The sequence below is a fragment of the Chelonia mydas genome, chromosome 2, assembly GCF_015237465.2.
Source record: "Chelonia mydas isolate rCheMyd1 chromosome 2, rCheMyd1.pri.v2, whole genome shotgun sequence".
Classification (NCBI taxonomy): Eukaryota; Metazoa; Chordata; order Testudines; family Cheloniidae; genus Chelonia; species Chelonia mydas.
The window spans coordinates 127,121,739-127,141,703 of record NC_057850.1 but is presented as its reverse complement, the minus strand read 5'-3'; the positions used below and the strand labels follow the sequence as shown (position 1 = coordinate 127,141,703).

The 19,965-nt window shown below is 40.6% G+C and overlaps 1 protein-coding gene across 1 annotated transcript in view; it reads right to left on the bottom strand.

Moving 5' to 3' along the window:
* Window positions 1–19,965, bottom strand: part of CDH12 (cadherin 12) — a 534,988-nt gene that overhangs the window by 423,806 nt on the left and 91,217 nt on the right. The gene's annotated exons all lie outside the window — the stretch shown is intronic.

Genomic DNA, 19,965 nt, shown 5'->3' with positions numbered 1-19,965 from the left:
AGATTTGAAATATTTGAAAAAAAAATATTAACATACAATCATTAAGAACAACCATTGATAGGTCAAAGAAACATAATATATTCTGAGCAACAGAAGTCACCCTTCCAGCTACTAACAGTGGTAGAACATCTTCCTAATGTCCTGGATAGTAATTCAAAAATGTTGCTCCCTTCTCCCCCAATCCCTTGACCTCCATCCCAGCCCATTGACTAAAATACACCTCAGAGCAGGGAGTATAAAATGTGTCCATGCTCTACGTAGTCTATCTAATGTTTGAATCTGGTAAACAGAATCTGGTAAACTTTGAGTATGCGCAAAATTGAACTGGGAATAGTGTCCAAGTGATCATAGAATACTCACTGGGTTATAATTCAACATAGAATCAAATCGAAACGATAGGAAAGAGTGTCTGTTTTCTCCCTCTCATCATTTGACTGTTACCCGTCATTTACTATTGTCTCAGCTTTGGCCCACAGGTAAACAGCACTGTTAACAAATGCAAAACTGGTTTTGCTTCTAAAATCATGCGAATCATATTCTACATATAATACAAATGTTGCAAAATTAGACCTCTTGACCTGTCCATTTTCAAGCACGCAGTCAGTGTGAACCTCCACTTTAATGATGGAGTAACAAATGGATGAGGAAAAAAATCCTGTTGTGTTAATACACTACTGGAATTCTGAAATTCAGGGGTCAGGGTCACATCACTGAGAATTAAAAAGACAGGGCCCAACAAGGTAAATATATCCAAATAAACAAAACACAGAATGAGGTTTTCATCTAATAAGGCAAAGGTATTGGCCAAGTTTTCAAACATAACTTGCAGTTTTTGGATGCCTCAATTTGATACTTCAAAAGAGCCTGATTTTCAAAAAGTGCTTGACACCTGCCCTTTGAAAATTAGGCCTCTTTTAAGGAGTTTCAATTTGGGTATTCAACCTCACTAGCCACTTTTGAAAATTGTGACCATTGTCTCCTGGGTTAAAATAAAATACCTTTAGTAGATAACATGATCACTCTGTGACTTTGTACGTAACAACAACATTTTATGGTTATATAATAGCTTTAATCTAAAGATCTCAAATAACTTTACAAACATTAATTAGGTAAGCATCTTGATACCCAGTAGATTACTCAAATATTATATTAGTTCTACAAATGAGTAAACATATGTAGGGAGAGATCAAGTGATTTGCCCAACATCATCCATAAAGTCAAGAGTGAAACCTAGAAATTCAAATTTACAGCAGCTAATCTAATTATGAAACAGACCTGAATTACAGCTTGTTACCAGTTACTTTATCAACGCCTAGCATGGTCACTATGTGCAGTATAATATAGCACATATTTATCATCAACTCTATTACATTTACTCTGGCTAATGGGATTCCTTCAGTCCCTGCAGAGAAAAGATTTTTACTGAAGGGGAATTATTTACTGGCAATTATGTTACTTGTAATTATTTTCTTCGAAAGTCTATTAAAATGCTTCTAGCTCTTCTCCCACAGAAAATAGGGAGGCAGTGGAACAGAGACTAATACACAAATTATAGCAGATATATAAACAACAAAAATAATGGAGAACAAAAGAGAAAAATCACAGGAATAACCAAGTAGTAAGAGAGCCATTATTCTCTAGCGAGCCAATCCTATATGTACCCTATTGCAGCTACTGCCAATTAAACAAGATTACTTGTGTTAGTTATATTTTAGTATTTTTATGTACAGCCATAGTTGACAACTGTTTGAATATTGACAAGTTGACAGTTCAAATTTTCACTGCCTCTAAATTATGCTTATTTAATTAAGCAAGAATTGGAGACACCAGGTATGATGGGTCTGATTCTGTGCTTAGTTCAGGACCAGAGGGAAAAAAGGGAGCAAAGGCTGTAACCCACCCTTGTGCCTCCCTAATTCTGGCCCTGGCTTCTCTCACTTGTGCCAGCATTGTGCCCCAGCCATGCCCACGCTTTCTCTCTCCCCATCCCCATCCACTCCTAACCTGACTCTGATACACCTCTTTGATCAGGGCCGAGGTGGATGGCAGGGAAAGAATGGTGTAGATCTGCACATGTTAGGAAACCCCCTTCTCTATTTGCAGGTATAGGAAGGTGCAAAACCTGAAACCATGGAAACAGTTTTAAACCTACTTCATGTTACATTTTTATTAGAAACCATTTTAGAAAGTACCATTGGTCAACCAATCTAAAAGAAATGTAAAGAAAATAACTGGGATTCAGTTAATTAAAAGTGCCTCTGGAGAACGTCCCATGCTATATGGGGCCATCCATCATAACATGCCAGAACACCATACACACCACACTTACAGAAGGGATGAAACCATACTAAGAGAGGTGGCTGCATTTCAAGACTATTTGTTATTTTGAAAAGACATGTGACTCTCTTGTGCTACCTTCAGAGTAAAAGTGCCTGCGATTAAGTATTTCTTTTGCTATGAGAGTATTCCTTGCTTGCCTGCCACGTTATCCCTGATGGTGTTAACTGAGACAATCAGAGTACCCATAATGAGATGGAACTCTGAGGGAGCAAGAATAAGCAACTAGGAGCTCAGGAAGGCTAAGGCAGTGTGTTTGGGAGTTTCAGGGAGCCAGTTATGGAGCCCCACATCTGAAGGCCCACATGGGGTCTGCCCCAGGAGTTTACCTTAGAGGACTAGAGCTAAGAACAGAGACCCAGCTCTGCCCAGACACATGGGAATTAAAAACGTGTGGGAATATGTAGCGGTGTTATGAGGATACATACATTAGAGATTGTGAGTTGCTCAGATACCATGATAGTGGGGGTTAAATGTAAATACCTATGGATAGATAGAATCATTGAGCTATGAATATGGTGGGAGATACACAGCTGTCCTCTCATTGCATACTTCATTTGCTGCAAAATATCTTAAGACTTAAAAACAGCAAGAATTGATTTATTTTTAACGGGAAAATTGGACAGCAGCTAGGAGAAGGATTAAACAGCAGTGCTCTCAACATTTCTGTCATTGTTCTGAGATTAAGCATTTCATGTGATGGGGAAAATCTCCATGTCACAAAAAGATATTTTTCTTATACTACATCTCGAGGTGTGTGCTAAAGAACAGTGCTTTCGCAAACTCAACATTGGGTTTGACCCAACCCCCATTGAAACAAAAAAGTTCGGAAAGTTCTCCACAAACCACAGATCCATCTGTTCCTCCATGCTGGCATCAGGAAAAGAAGCCCATTGACTTGGAAACTAGACTGGGTTTTTATCATTATTTCCAAATGGAAAATTAATAATGACCCATCAAAAACACACCAACTAATTAAAACATAAACAAGTTCTTATTTTTAGGTAGCATGATGTAGTGGCTTATTAAATATGGAGATCAGAATGCAAGATCAATGTTATCATAGTGGTCAAACTGCTCCCAGCTTCAGAGGGGCATGTTGCAGTGAAATCAATGGGAGTTGCAGATATGTCACTAAGGGCCTGATCCAAAGCCATCATTCAAATAGCAAGTTTTGGAAGAATCAATAGGTCAGTGTATCTGGTGACCTTGCCACTTTACACTGCTTAGATGGCATACAATAAATGGATACTGCCTGTACTTGGGAAGCTCAAATTTTCCCTGGTCAGGGAAGGAGCTCTCAGCTGGCATAAACTTGGTGTAGCTGGCTCTTATGCTACCCTCCATCCCAGATCCTGGTGTGAAGGGTGGTTCAGGAGCTACATATTATGAATGTTCATAAATAGATTGGTAGTAGATAAGGTGCCGGTAGATGTCCGTAGTGAGGTGAAGTGGCCTCCTTCTAGATTTGAGAGCAAGGGACCACTACACTCCCTCTGGTGGGCAGAGCCAAACCTGACCCGCCCCCCTCGCTGGAAGTACTGGGGTGGGCTGGGACTTGGTGAAATAGGGTGGGCCTGGTCCCCCTACCCCTTGCCACCAACCCTACCCCTGGGATGATGGCCTATTCACACCTAGGCCAGAAAGCCTGTGCGTTGCTTGTGGTCTTCCCCAGCCAGGAGATTATAGGCTGCACACTGTTTGCTTGCAATCTGCTTTAGCCAGGAGGCTTAGGCAAAAGCCTACTCCCTGCTCTGCCCTGCCCAGAGGGACGGAGCTTCCCTTATTTGCTGGCTGCCCCAGCCAGGAGCCTATGGGCTAAAGACTGCTTGTGCTCTGCACTGCCTAGAGCAGCGGTGGACAACCTGTGGCCCGTGGGCCACAAGTGGCCCATCAGGGTAATCTGCTGGCAGGCCGCCAGACAGTTTGTTTACATTTGCATCCCTGTGGCCCACGCCGCTTCTCGCAGCTCCCATTGTCCGGGAACGGTGAACCGCGGCCACTGGGAGCTGCGGGCAGCCTGCAAATGTAAACAAACTGCGTCATGGTCCGCCGGTGGATTAGCCTGACCGGCCGCAGGTTGCCCACCACTGACCTAGAGGGAACTAGAACTCCAGACTATTAATGATTTTTGCCCCTGCTAGGAGGCTATGAGCTACAGACTGCTTATTGCTCTGCCCCACCAGCAGGACCTTAGCTGAGTGCTGCTGCCTGATGCAAGTGAGGCAGAGTGGCCTCCCTCCCCACTTGAGAATGAGGAACCATTACAACGACACTCAGAATAGAATATTTAGCACAATTCTTGGGTTTTCTAGGATCAATAAAATGTGTTGCATTGTACAGTGCAAATGGCTTCTTGGTGCACTGGGAAGCAGAAGGGTGCATGTGGCTGGATCGTCCATCCTCCATGCCAGTTCTCGGTTGGTGGATGGTCCAGATGGTCCAGGAATGGGGCTGGTGTTGAGCAGGGAAGGGAATCAGGGAGCTGAAGTTGGCACCCTGATGTCTCATTCCCTTCTCCTGTGCTGAGCCAGTGGCAGATTAGCCACTGGGCCAATGGGGCCGGTGCTTGGGGCCCCCCGGAAAAATGGCACCTCCGTCCCTACCTGCTCCTTCTGCCAGGGAGCGACATCGGGGCACAGGGGCTTGCCCTGTTCCACCTTCCTGGCACTCCTGCCAGGAGCAGGGGAAGCCATTGTGCCCCAACCCTGCTCCCCGACAGGAGCAAGGGATGGGGAGAGGCCCCCATTGCTCTGACCAGGGTCCCTCAAACCCCTAACCTGCCTCTGCACTGAGCACATATAGGCCTAAGAGAAAATCTGGCTCAATGTATACTCAAGGAAGTTTCATTTCTGTTGAAAGGGAGGGTTCTAGAATATGAACCTATGACTAAACATGACCTGGGAAACATACAACTGGCCATGGTTAAATACATCATCTCTAGATGGCAGCATGTAAAATTAATGTAATTTTTCGAATTACCATCCTTATAAATATATTTATGTCCATTTTCATATTGATAAATACACATGGTCCCAAAAGTGACCTCCATTTCTCCAAACTGGAGGCCTGATACCCAGCATAACCAACTTCTTAAAAGAAATTAAAAGCATTTCTGTAAACAGTGGCCTCTGAGATGCCTGTAAGTGCCTTTAAATGGTTGAAATCAAATAAAAACAACTGTTGACCTTTTGGTGTCCTCTCACGTAAAGCTGGGGGACATGCCAGAGCTTTCACGTTGGTGTCCTCTATTAACCCTACAGGATGGGCGGAAATAAACTTGACAACGTGGCCATTGGCACTCTAACAATCTTACAGCAGAATGCAGAGATTTCTGCCCCTAAGATGTTCTTCAGTAGCTAGCCGCTAATGTGATAATGCTTCAAGAAACCCATGCCACCAAGGAATCTCAATTACAAATTAGGGTTTATCTGATTGTAGCTGCCACTCATCATCAACAATTCAGAATCTGCACCTGTGTGAAATTTGGACTTAAGTTTCAAGTACTTGGAGAATCTGAGGAAGGCAACAACATCACCTGGCTCTTTATACTTGCAAATGGAATAAATATGCTGAATATTTACCACCCCCACCCCTTTGGAACAGTGGCAGCATCCTTCCCTGCCTCTTGTTCCATATACTGTAGTGATATGCAGAGACTTCATTTCACCTCTACGCAATTGCCAGCCACCTGATGCTCATTGATTGGGCAATTGCTGCCAAACTATCCTGCCTTTATGAGCTAAAGCAGTCTCATACTTTCCACTCAGCTTTTTGGGATACCAGAGTTCATTTTTACCTCTGTAGATACTCCATTTTCAATCTCACAGCATACATTTGGAAACTTTCCACACTCGTAGCATCGCCCCCTTTCAACAGTGATAGCAAGTCTAGAGATTGCACCGGCTCAAGTCAACACATAAAAGAGATGGAACTTTTGGTGTGCTAGTTGGGAACACTTCAGATAAGAAATACACAGAGACTCCCCATAGTCAGGGAATTATGGCATATGGCTGATGATATGAACTTGGCATACAAGGTCTTCTGTGAGACTATTAAGTGTGGCTAGAAAGTTGACATGTTTTCATAGGGCATATATCCCCTGCTGTGATGATGTCAGTGACAACCTCTATCAAAAAGAGATACAGTTTGCTTCACCGGACACACACACACAAAGCCACTAATATATTAATGGAATGTCTTAGTGTTAAGAGGCAAGAAAGGTAGCATGAATGTTTTGAATGTCTAGACTTCATGCACTCAGGACATAGGGTTTGGGGCCTTCTTTGTCACTTTTGGGCAAAGGAAAGCCCCAGATGCCCTACACATCTCAACAAATGCTGGGGCAGCCCACCCTGTGGCCAACAGCTGACCATTAACTACAAATAGAGAATATGATTATAAGGTATTGCCTGTGTTCAGAAAGTTTTGGTCAATCCCCTCAGCCAACTCTAGCTTCTCCCAGATATTCACTAGGCAGGAACTGTGATTTCATTCTTAAAATCTTAGAAGGTTCTTGGGCTAGACAACATCCATGGGGAGTTCCTGCATCATATGAACTCATCCTGTTGCAACCTTCTGTTAAGACTCTATAATACTCCTCTGGAATGCAGCATTGTTCCAAAAGATCTTGCAGAAGTCACACTTAGTGGCACTTCTAAAGCCTGGAAGGAAGATGGATGACCAAAGAACTATAGCCTAATCACTCTGATCAGTGTCACTTTTAAGCAGCTTAAAAAAACTAGTAATTAAATGACTCTTGCCTTGATGATGCGTTGGAGAGGTTTTAGTTGGGGGCTGAAGGTGATGGCTAGTGGTGTTCTGTTGTTTTCCTTGTTGGGCCTGTCCTGTAGTAGGTGACTTCTGGGTACTCTTCTAGCTCTGTCAATCTGTTTGAAGAGTATCCAACTAAAACCTCTCCAACCCATCATCAAGGATCTACAACCTATCCTGAAGGACGACCCATCACTCTCACAGATCTTGGGAGACAGGCCAGTCCTTGCTTACAGACAGCCCACCAACCTGAAGCAAATACTCACCAGCAATCACACAACAGAACCACTAACCCAAGAACCTATCCTTGCAACAAAGCCAGTTGCCAACTGTGTCCACATATCTATTCGGGGACACCATCATAGGGCCTAAAAACATCATCCACACTATCAGAGGCTCATTCACCTGCACATCCACCAATGTGATATATGCCATCATGTGCCAGCAATGCCCCTCTGCCATGTACATTGGTCAAACCAGACAGTCTCTACATAAAAGAATAAATGGACACAAATCAGATGTCAAGAATTATAACATTCAAAAACCAGTCGGAAAACACTTCAATCTCTCTGGTCACTCGATTAGAGACCTAAAAGTGACAATTCTTCAACAAAAAAATTTCAAAAACAGACTCCAACGAGAGACTGCTGAATTGGAATTAATTTGCAAACTGGATACAATTAACTTAGGCTTGAATAGAGGTTGGGAGTGGATGGGTCATTACACAAAGTAAAACTATTTCCCCATGTTTATTTTCCCACCCCCCACTGTTCCTCACATGTTCTTGTCAACTGCTGGAAATGGCCCACCTTGATTAACACTACAAAAGGTTTCACGCCCCCCCCCACCCGCCACTCGGCTGCTGGTATTAGCTCATCTTAAGTGATCACTCTCCTTACAGTGTGTATGGTAATACCCATTGTTTCATGTTCTCTGTGTATATAAAATCTCCCCACTGTATTTTCCACTGAATGCATCCGATGAAGTGAGCTGTAGCTCACGAAAGCTTATGCTCAAATAAATTTGTTATTGTCTAAGGTGCCACAAGAATTACTTTTCTTTTTGCGAATACAGACTAACACGTCTGCTACTCTGAAACCCGTCATACTCCGAAAGAAGAAAAGGTCAAATTTCAAATGTGGGGTTTTCTTCTGTACTCTGTAGCCCATAATGAATGAATACACCACATTTCAAGATACCAGTTCAGTGGGAACATAAATGCTGTGTCAGTCAGTTACTCGTTGCAAGACTGTTTTGTGTACACACATTATTGTGCATATTGTATATTTTCACACTCTATAAGACAGACATCTAAGTCTTCATCACCCATGCACACAGAATATTATTCTTGTAGCTGTTTCTAGGTCTTTTGGAAGAGACGGGGATCATAAGACTCTTACTTAGCAGCAAGAATAGTATCAAACAAGTGTGGCTTTGCAGCACTGACTGGTCTCCATCTGTGGTGTTGGAAGGGAATTCCACTACACTGAAAAGCAGTTCCCCAGAGCTTAAGGGGCAGTTCAGCTGTGGCTCAAGGCATTGCTAAACCCATTAGGCATAATGTATCACTCACCCTTTGCATTGATCCTGTAACCTATAATTGCAGCACAAAGGGGCATATCCAGCCACCTACTCTGGATGGCCTCTTCGCAGTGAAAATGATGTGGCTCCACTGTGCTACAGGGGACGTTGATGCATGAGTGGCACACAAAGGGTGTTCACTTGGTCTGTATGAGATATGCTTGGCAGCTTGTAGGTTTCAGGAGAGGTCAGACTTGGGAGGGTTGAGGAAGAGAAGGCTGGGATATTCACCACTGGGCAGATCCTCTCTTTGTCCCAGGAGAGCGTGGCACACATATTGGGGGACGCAGAGCATGTAAGGAACTGTAAAGGCTACCCCAGTCATTTCACAGCCTGTGGGGGTGTATTCCTTCTGCAATCCCATCTGCCTTGCTATGCATACTGACAACTGGACTCAGGATTTATTACTCAGTGAAGAAATATTGGGAGTTGTTATCACACAGGAAAACCCGTTGCTTGCTACACACTGTATTTGCTCTACCTTTGTTTGTTACTATTGAATCACTTTTCTCTAATTCTTAAAGAGCAACGGATCATGTATTGGAAGCTAGTGGTGAAAGTTCAGAAAAAAAATCATTAACATTTCAATTTCATTGTAAAAGGGAAGATGAAATTCCCTTCAGTCTCTCTCACATGTCTGCTAAGTTTGATTTACAAAACTTTAGCTTGTATATAAAGTGCCAGAAAAAAGCTACTTCAAAAGTTAAGCTGAAAGGCTTTGTATCAGCTAAGATCTGAGCTACTGGTGCTTTTCCCTAGTACAACATTTTACACCAACACCACCTAATACAGAGCAACAGGCTGTATTATTTACATTGAATTAGTTGTTAGTGGAGTTCTCAGCAGTCAAAGGTGAAACATAGAATCCTGAACTCAAGCCTTTGCTAGAAAAATAGATTTTCTATTACTACTCATTAAATCAACTTGAATAACATAACATAGTACTTTCACTGCTAAAAGGGCTGAAGGGGTGTCATCTTTCTTAAAATAAAGTTAAAGTGTTAATGGTTTCTTCTTATGAACTTCTAACATATGAAGTTAACCCAAACTGTTACACTTTGAGAACTAAAGACAAGCAATTCAAATATACAAAAAGCAACAGGGCTAAGTCAAACAGCAACTGTTGCAGCCAACCACTGAAAATTTTGACATTCCATCCTATGAGTAAAACATCTTTTGGTCTGTTAGTTCTGTTACTGAGCAACAATATAGAAGTCTCAGTGCAGGCACAGAACCCAAGGCTTTGCAGATAGAAGAGAAAAAGAATTGAATTTTTAATGGTTTTCTTTTAAGTTTCATTTACATGTAATTTTAAAAGTCTCCTTAGAGAGGATTATTTCATAGATTCATGGATTTTAAGGCCAGAAGGGACCATTAGATCGACTAGTCCAGTAGTTCTAAACTTTTGTATTGGTGACCCCTTTCACATAGCAAGCCTCTGAGTGCGACTCCCACCCTGTACAAATTAAAAACACTGTTTTTTTTAATATTTAGCACTATAATAAATGTTGGAGGTGAAGCAGGGTTTGGGGTGGAGGCTGACAGCTCATGCCCCCCACACATAATGACCTTGCAACCCCCTGAAGGGTCACAACCAGTGTTCCCTCTAATTTTTTATGTCCATGTGCGGAATGAATTTTGTTATGTGCACCAATATAGGGGTGATGTGTGGCACATCACCCTCATATTGGTGCACAAAACAAAATTCATGTGGTTGGGGTGGGGCCAAGGGGTTCAGAGTGCAAGAGGGGGCTCAGGGCTGGGGCAGAGGGTTGGGGTGCAGGAGGTGAGGGCACCGGCTGGGGGGTGAAGGCTCTGGGGTGGAGCTGGGGATGAGGGATTCGGGGTACAAGAGGGGGCTCACAGCTGGGGCAGAGGGTAGGAGTGTGTGTGTGGGGAGGTGAAGGCTCTGGGGTGGGACCGGGGATGTGGGGTTTGGAGTGCAGGCTTCCCCAGCACTGAAGTGGGGAGAGAGGACTCTCCCAAGCCCCCTGTTGCTGCAGCAGTTCGGGGCCAGGTGAAAAGCACCTCTCCCCGGCCACGGCAGCTCCGGCGGTGCTGGGCTGGGCCGAGGGAGGGGCTCCTCTACCCATCAGCTCTGGGCTGGGCTGAGAGAGGGGATCTTCTCTCTGGCAGCTCTGAAGGGCCTGAGCCTTTGCTGGGGGAGGGGTACCTCTCCCCACCTGCCTGCGTGGCCCTTGAAAGTCTGCTGCACAGCCGCACAGCTTACAGGGAACGTAGGTCACAACCCCCAGTTTAAGAACCCCCTGATCTAGTCTGGCCTGCTACATAACATAGGCCATGGAATTTCATTCATCTACTCCTGCATTGACCCCACTAACTTCTATTTTGCTAATAACTTGGGTATTTATGTGGACTGTTTCCAACAGAGCAGACTGCAGGGTAGTTTCTTCTTTTTGAAAATCAGAGAGGTGGCAAACAATGGCAGATGGCACCACTCATTTGCTCCAGTAAAACACACCAAGGGAAAAATAGGGGAGAGGGGCAGGCTAACAAATACCAGGGAACTAAAGAGTCAGAGAGTAGAGGAATCAGTGCAGAAAGGCATCAGAGGGTTTTGAAAGAACAGCTGCATTCTGGTAGGGAATATAAACATAGCCAGAAGCCACAGCCATGCTGTGTTTAATATTGGAAGCTATAAACAAATGCAGATGGGACCAACCTTCCTCAAGTCAATTTGGGAATCCACAGGCTCAGGGTGTGGGTGTCCCCAGTTCCACTCTAGTGAGACCCTATCACAGCTATGGAGACCTGAGATTCATTTGGTCCTCTCTACATGCCTCCTCTCAGTATCAGGCTCCAGCACTGCTCACTGTGAGGTATCATTAGCTGCCAGTCCTGTTCAGAGAAAATCTGGGACCCAGTTTCTTGAATCCTTAAAACAGAGACTATGCACAGGTCCACTAACACGTCACCCTTCTCAGTCAACAAGTAGTTTTGGAGACAGTGAACGAAAGAGAACCATCAGATGCCATTTGGATCTATACTTTGGTAAAAGATATTTATAAGCCCTCTGTAAATAAATAATATACAGACTCAATAACTTTTGAAGACAATAGTCTTCCAACCACTCTAAAATACACAATATCCCTACCAGTGATCCAGAAACCATCACTCAGTGCAAGTGATCTCACTGTCACCTAGAGTCTAATATTGTCTTCCTGAGCAAAGTCATTGAGAAGGTGATAGAGAATCATCCCCATCTACAGCTGATTTCACCCAATATCCTGACTGTTTCATATCAGACTTAGAACTAAGATATGACACAGAAATGGTGCTGCTCATGCTAGTAGATTATCTTCTCCTGGCAATAGACAATGGGCAAATATTTATTGTCATACTGATGACCCTCTCGGATGCTTTTAACACAGTAGACCATGAAAGGTTGGTGGCATGCCTTGAAGATCTAGCAAGAATGAGGTGCCTTAATAATTAGAAATAGCAAATAGATATTTGTACATACATTTATTTATCTACTTAAAACATTTCAGTTTACTTCAATAATATACCATTGTGACAGTTTGGAATATTTGCATATGAAAAAATCTCTACCTTTATTAAATGACGCTTTCCTTTCCCATTTCTTTTATTTTCTCTCTCTCTCCCCTCTCCACCCCTACTCCTTTCTCTTCACTGTGTATGCTTGGTGCATAGCAATTGGAGATCCATAGAGTACAGCAATTTAATAAGATGCAGCATCAAATTATCTAGAACTCCAGTTGTTAAACAACTTAATGTTGCTCAGAGTCTCGTCTCATCCTTGTGAACGCTTTTCTTGAGGCACCACTTTTCTTACAGTTGAGGAGACTCGATATTCAAGATTAATGCAATTTGGTTTTTGATTTTTCTAGGACAATCATACACCAAACGTGATTTAATTTTGAATTATTGTATCATGAGGATTGCTGTTAAACCATCCCATCCCTTGACTTAGTGTATGAGTTTCAGTGGACAACATTAAACCCACAGACTTTTCAAAATGAACGTGTTGCTGTTCAAGAAGTTATTAAAATTCAAGACAAAATGCATTAATGTACTGGGAAGGAGGAAGCTGAAGGACCTTTTCTCATTCCTAAAATTCATATATTTTCCCTTGCAGAGATATATCAAACATATTACTTCAGCCTGCCTAGCAACTATTCCATTCCTAATATTTATGCAGTATTGTTTGGTTTGGTTAATGATGAATGTCTTTCGATGCTCCCATTAACTGAAGAAGTAGTGTGATAACTCAACTACAGCAGACATAAATAGGAAAAACAGTTTTGATAAGTAAAACCATGTTCGTTATGTAGCTGCAAAAAATGTTGTGCACATTTGGTGTACAGCAGTTCTGTATATTCTCATTGGTGATTCATTCATTAAACCTTTAAATAGCAATTACGTTTGGTACTCACTATTTTTAATGTGGTGACTTATGATTAAAAACAAATTATTTCAAAATCATTGCTCTTCTTGTGTGTTCCCTCCTTTGAGCATCTAAATGACATTCTGTGAAAGTGAATATGTTTTTTTCAGAAGGTTATTATTAAAAAAAGCTATAGTAGTATTTCATTTTATTAGTATTTATTATTTATTGATATCTTTTTATAATCTGGCTCCTGTACCAAGCTCTGGGCACCTAACGTTATTTAAAATACATTACCACATTTTTTAATCTACAAAGCAAAATTTAAAATGTTCAGTTATTCAATTATCCAGTAACCTCAATGACCAATAAAGATGATAAAACCACCCACCAAACTCCCAAGACTCCAGCTAAACCAACACACTGTCTGCAGGCCCGTCTACATCTCTCCCAAATGCCGGAGGATTAACAACTCTGATGTCTGGCAGAGGGGAGCAAATTCTAGAGCCAAAGAAACCTCACAGAAAACACCATAATAACAGCTCCCATTTAAACCAGGGGAATCCACTTTACTGTGGGGGTATCTCACAGGGAGACATTCAAGATATTAAGGAAAATAAATTTTCCTTTCTTTAAAATGTCTGACAACCTTTGGGTGGGGTGAAGGCAAAATTTTGGAATAATTATGCGCAGTAAAGAAAGTGAAAGTTCTAAAAGCCCTTTTCATGCACAAATTTGATCATGAGGAACAAAGTCATGGTGGTGCTTCCCTCCAGATCACACAGCCCAGATGAGCTCTGAGCTTTATTCCCACTTTTGTTACTGCCTGGTTTTATAGCACTTGACAGTCTTTTCTTTAGTTAGATGACAAGGAAAAATTCATTTCCCCTATTTTATGCACCAGGAATAGTGTCAGGGAAACTGAGACTCAGAAACGTTAGTGCTATATCCAAAATTGTGAACCAAGTCAGCGTCACTACCTGGATTAGTGCCTGAGACTCTTGTCTGGTAAGGCCCATGTTTAATTCACTCACAAGCACTACCCTTCAGGACAACCACTATGTCTTGGTTTCCGCACCTGTAAAGCTGGAATAACACATGTGACTATGGGTAAAAAACTGAAAAAAAAGTAAATATTTCATGTAAAGTTTCCAACATAATTTTCAAAAACTATTTTTTTAAAGTTTTGATTTTTGTTTTTGTTTAGTCAAAAGTTTTCAGTTTAATTATTTTTTTCTCTTTTTTTTTTTTTCATTTTCCCAATATAATAAAGGGTGGATGAACAGAAAAGGAGGAGAAAAGTGACAAAAATGGGAGAAACCCAAAAGCTGAAAAAGGAAAATAATGTTTGAGTTTTTTTGGGGAAAAAACAAACTATTTTTTTAGAAGTGAATTCTTCCAGCACAGGAGCTGAGACAGACAGCTGCTGGCTGTTTTCTAATTACAGTGATGTAGCTGGAGTTGAAATTTTGGAGGGTCCTGACTTATAGTGGACAAGAAATGCCCAGAGGAAATGGGAGATCCTGCAGACTCAGGGGCAAGTACTGGTTGACCTGGGCGGAGGAGTGGTCAGCAGCTGCATGGGACCTGGCTCTCATTGAAGTTGACATGGGCCAGGAGAAGTTTGTGGCACTTGGAATTCACACAAGCTCAGATTTGAGTGTGCCAGGTGCTAATGGGATGGGCCATGGCCCATCCAGGCTCACCCATGTTAATCCCCCTGTCACACACCCTGGCATATGGGATTTGCCAGAGGCAGGACTCAGAAAGAAAGGTTGAAAGAGGTGGAGATGAAGCATATTTTGCTGCTGAGATTCTGGGCAGAGCTGCTGCTCATTGGCAGCTAGGGACAGGCTACCTTAACTCAGGCATCCTCCAGATACAGCACAGCATGTCATCCTCATTTTGCAGGTACTTAGCTGTACAACCAGGTCTTGAATAATGTCACTATTCAAGAATCCACCTCTTTAAGTAACAGTTACAGGAATGATATCACCACCTCACAGAACCTTCACTGACTAACAAATGGCAACACTATTCTTGAGTGTACCATATCCTGTGGCAATATATCACGTCAGAGAGTGGTTCTGATTACATACCCAAATAGATGGTCATTTGTGGGTTACACATGCATTCTTAAGAGGGTCAAGCATCCTACTGTTTGTTCATCTGTTGTACATAACAAAAAGAAAAAAATATCGCTTACTTGGAGCAATATTTAAATAGAATACTCTGACAGTGACAGTAACTTAGAGGTCAGTGAACCTCAAATTAATCAAAATGTTGGTGAGTTGTAATGTTTAAACCATCTTCACTTAAGAAAGCACCACCTGCATTATATGCATTACAGGCAGTGTCCACTCTGATCAATAACCATCACTGCCAGCTTACTAAAACGCGCTACCAGAAACTGCAGCTAAAGTTATGGAACTGCAACAAGCAAGTGTAATGAACTAAAGAAAAAAAAAACTCTTTTGATTGTATATTATGAAGGATAATAAGCAGTGGCTGGATATCTATTGTATATTACATGTGGTAAAAACATACCTATATTTTTTCATGACAAAAGTAATCATTAAGTAGACATACAATATTTTAAAAACTCTCCAAATAATGTTATATCTAACAATTTGTTATGGCTTCATTATCTCATATGCCTAGTTTTATGATATGTGAAAAAATGATGAAGCTGTGACTTGTTAAATTAAATTACATACCACATATAGCTTTAGCAATTGGTGTAATTACTCTATAATTTCTAAAATATGTATAATAGGAATGCACAAATGATATAAAGCCCATTATTCTGTAAACAGAGTAATTAATACAGAAATCTCAAACTCTCCTGACTGTCAAAAGCAATATGCTTGCAAACTTTGAGAAGGTCTGGCTTAGTGCCTTGAAAGACTTTAGAAGAAACAGTGTAAGCAGCTTTCAGCACAATAAATATATTCATAAAGTAGGCAAATGAAATTCAATAGGTATTATATAACAAACGCCCTAGGATGTGAAGCTATGATTCACCATTTGTTTTTTCTCAGGATAATAAAGACTAATTGTGATTGTGCTCATCTGAATAGGAAAAAAAGCCATCAATCTTTGTATCAGAATACAGAATGTGATTTGGTAGTTCGCATCACATCTATCCTCATTGCTTTGCAGCGGGCTCTACTCCACTCACGTTTATGCTGGAGTTGGGCAGACTCTGAACAAAAAAGCGGTACAGGACACCTCTTTTCAAATGACTTGAAGACTGTATTCTCCTTCTGACAACTCAGGGCCCAATTCACCTTTGGGTTACTCTGCTTTTACCCTGATGTAATGCCATTGATTTCAACAGAATTACATTGGTTTAAAACCAGAACACTTCAAGGGTGAATAAGGCCCTTAGCGATAGCAGTTGAGAGTGGAATCATTTAAAGGGCACACTGTATACGTCTGTAAGAATCCAGAGGATTTACAGTGAGGATGAAAAGAAAAGGAGTACTTGTGGCACCTTAGAGACTAACCAATTTATTTGAGCATGAGCTTTCGTGAGCTACAGCTCACTTCATCGGATCCGATGAAGTGAGCTGTAGCTCACGAAAGCTCATGCTCAAATAAATTGGTTAGTCTCTAAGGTGCCACAAGTACTCCTTTTCTTTTTGCGAATACAGACTAACACGGCTGTTACTCTGAAACCTGTCATTAAGTGAGGATGAAGAGACCTAAAGAAGCAATTTACAGTCTCTGCTCTATTTTTAATCTATTAAGTATTGGATTAATAAACAACTACCAGTAATTTCAATGTGTATAACTCCAAACTATTTTTATTATTCCAAGTTCAGTCTCACTCAAAGAGTTCGTTAGTGCCAGCAGCAAAAGCTCTGGAGAGTAAAGCTTTCCAAGAGTCAGAAGTAGCTGTTTAAAGAGCATTCAGTAGGAGTCTTTTGAGGCAGTTCTATCATCCAATTCCTGTTATCACAACTAGTTCGTGCCCATTAGCCACTTGCGAACGGTGCATCCTTATGAAGAAAATTCCTTGGAGCTGAATACTATGTAAAGCACACAGCACAAAGCAAACGTCCATTGTCTTCTAAAAAGTGCCTACATTCTCCATCCATGTTCAAATTAGCCATGGGTGAAATGGCATGGCTGAAATAAGAACCAACCTGCTCAAAAGTCAGACTGAACCAGATAACCAAACTTTTCTGAGGTTTGAAAAACATGTTACTAAGTTGTTGTAGTTTTCATTTTCACACCCTCCAATCTATGTAGTTGAGGCAAATTTCTGAAAAACTGTGAGAAAAATTATTATTATTATAATTATTTATGGCAGCATTCAAAGACCCCAACCATGATGAAGGCCCATTGTACTAGGTACTGAACCAACAAAAAAAGAGTAAGACACAGTCCCTGCAACAAAAAGCTTACAATCTAAATAGAAAAGACAGAATAAAAAGGCAGAAAGAAAATACCACTATTGCCATTTTATAGATGGGGAACTGAGGTTAAGGAACGATCAAGTAACTTGCCAAAGTCACCCAGAAACAGAGTTGTGCACATAACAGATTTCTCAGTTAACTGACAATTCCAAAAAAAAAAAAATAATTTCAGGTGAACCTCAAAATGATTTTTTTTTTAATGGTCAGTGAATCAAAAATGTATAAAACATGGCTTGGGTTGGGAAAAAAATGCTTCATTTCAATTCTGAGCATTTTAAACATTTTTAAACAAAACTGAAAGAAATTTCTAAACAAAAAGTCATTTTCAATAAAAAATTGATTATTGCATTTAAAAAATGTCCAACAAAATTTTGACTTTTTTGAGACTTCTTGTTAGGTGTTTTTTACATGAATATTTCAGTGACATGGAAACAATTCATGAAATGCTCTGGTGTCACAGAATCTGCATTTTTCACCGAAAAAAGTTTCAGCCAAAAAAATTTGCCCAGTTCTACAAGGAAATCCTATGGCAGAGCCAAGAATCAAACCCAGATCTTTTGGGTCCCATTCCAATGCCTTACACACAAGATAAGAAAATTTCAATAATCCTTCCATCTCTGTATTTTAAGTTAGAAGTATTTAAGTAAATAAGTATTCCTGTTTAACCATTTGTTTTAGTAGAATTTAAATATTGCCTGCACTTGAATTCTTATTTTATTTCCACAAATCAATTTATTTTTTTCAACATTGTTCTGTACCTATACTGCAGATGTATCTATTTATAGTACCCGATAACTGCAAGCACACACAGATGCACACACACAAAATTGGCCTGTCCAGGTCATCTCCGTATACCTCAAACTACCAAACACAATGCAATTTTGTAGGGCTGGGAAAACTGCATGATGGGGCTCTAACAAATGTATCATAATTAGGTCCCCAATGTTTTTAGTAAGCACACTTATAATGATCCTAATTAACCACGTCTAATATTAAAATGCTGTCCTATTTTCCAAAATTCAGTACTTCAAAGCCACATAGTTGTTTCCAGGGTAGTGTGCATATTAGAATCTAAAAATAATAATACTAAGAATCTATATAATGCTTTTCATACACTGGTCCCAGCAAAGAAGGTTAAGTGAAAATATCCATGTAGTAGAGAATAGAGGATAAGTGACTTGCCCAAGGCCACAGAGGAAGTCAGTGGAAGAAATTGCCTCTCCTGTGCGCTATCCATTTTGCTATGATGCCTCCCTGTAAAAATACAAAAGATCCAATCTGACAAGTAAGTGATAGTTAGTTGAATAGTAACACTAAGTTCACCTGCAATTCCCATTGATTCTGCATTAATATACCATCTGACTTATTTGTCAACAGAAATTGCTTCTGATGTGTTTCTAACAGAAGATAAAGATGCACTGAAAGTTGTCAGAAAAAGAACTAGGAAAATGGTAAATTCAAGGAAGGGGTGGCATGGAGAGGATTATGCTTTCCATGTGGATTGTTTGTTCCTGTAAACTCAGTCCACATTACTATCAAACAATAGTTAACCTTAAGCAAAAAGCTTGATAATGCTTTTAACTACTCATGAGTTATGAAAACAACAAAACCCAAAATAAACAAACAAACAAACAGAAAACCCCAACACAGAAACCCCATCCCCACCATCCAAATCATCACTACACCAAAATACCTTCATTCTACTTACTCCTGCTTTCCTGTTTTCAAAAACAGACAACTAAATTAGACTGTTTAGAACTTGCTGTATCCTATTTACCATTCACAATTGGAACATCTTATTTCAGCCTTATTGTACACAGCCTAGCCAGTCTTAAAAAGCTGGCTATCTTCGAACCATGGGAAGTGCAGCATAGCAGACACAGATGTTAGAGGAATAATGAAACAACCAAAAAGTTATGTTATTTTTGGCAAAGGTTTTGCATGTTTGTTTATTGGCATCTCTTTAAAAGAATTGTTCTGGTAACAGTTTTATGCAAATTGGTCAATACTGGGGATTTCAGAAGCATGGTTGACTTGCTATGAAAGTCTACAACCTTCAGGCTTATATTTATCTTTTATGCCATGACCATGAAAAGTATGTACACAAAACACAGTACCACAGCTGGAGTTTAAACAAATGGCAATCCATTAATTGTTTTTTTTTCCCAAAACATTTTAAAAATCTCTTTTCATATCAGACAGCCCAAGGGCAAACAAGGTTGCTTGTCAATTTATAGGCAAGTTTATACCTGCAAAGGTCCCATGAGGATGTTCTAAGCCTCAAACAAATGTCCATTTCCTTTACAATGCATTTGGGCTTTTGAGACCAATATTCTCTAGGTGCATTATCTTTGTCTGAGACTCATTAACATGGTAAGATAAAAATTGTAAATGACAGGCTGTGAAAGGGAATCTCATTTTAGGCATTTTAAGGGCTAGATTTACTAGAATTTTGTGTGACCTTAAATTATTGGTACTGTT